The 584-nt window shown below is 58.7% G+C and overlaps 1 protein-coding gene across 1 annotated transcript in view; it reads right to left on the reverse strand.

Annotated features, from left to right (window-relative positions):
• NGEF (neuronal guanine nucleotide exchange factor) overlaps positions 1-584 on the reverse strand; it is a 128,514-nt gene that overhangs the window by 2,577 nt on the left and 125,353 nt on the right. The window lies entirely within an intron of this gene.

Genomic DNA, 584 nt, shown 5'->3' on the forward strand with positions numbered 1-584 from the left:
CAGGGTGGACCAGCAGCTGCTGGAAAAGGGCTCATTGGAGGGAGGGGTGGGCGTGGCTCCAAAATAAAGTCAAAACAGCCGGGAGTTCTGAACAAGTCATAGCTGGTGCAGGGATGAACAGGCTGCCAGTGTGGGGGGAGGGGCGGGGAGGGCTCTTATTTAGACTTTGAAGGAGGCTCCCCGGTCCTGGGCTGGGTCCTGGGAGCGGCCTGGGGACGTCCGTTCAGGACTCGGTGAACATGGTCAGGATGGCGCTTGAGCCCTTTCCTATTTTGGAACGTTTTCAGACGATCAGGCGCCCCAGAGAACACTGGCGTTTGCCTCCTGGGCCCAAATCCCTTCGGTGTCCTTGCAGCACCGGTCACTTAAGACCTGCTGACTTTTATGTCTTCATTAACCGTGGAAACGTTTGCAAAGCTCAGGCACACCGTGTCCTCCGTGGGGTACCGAGCTTGCATCAGGGTGCGAAGGACCTCTGGGCAGTTGAAGCAGCCTTCCAGAGGCCTCAAAGGCCCTTTAGGTGGAGTGCAGAGGCCCCTGTCCGAGGCTGACCTGCAGAGTCCTCCCTGACCATCATCTGCCCC

The sequence above is a fragment of the Bison bison genome, unplaced genomic scaffold, assembly GCF_000754665.1.
Source record: "Bison bison bison isolate TAMUID 2011002044 unplaced genomic scaffold, Bison_UMD1.0 scf7180017864158, whole genome shotgun sequence".
NCBI lineage: Eukaryota > Metazoa > Chordata > Mammalia > Artiodactyla > Bovidae > Bison > Bison bison.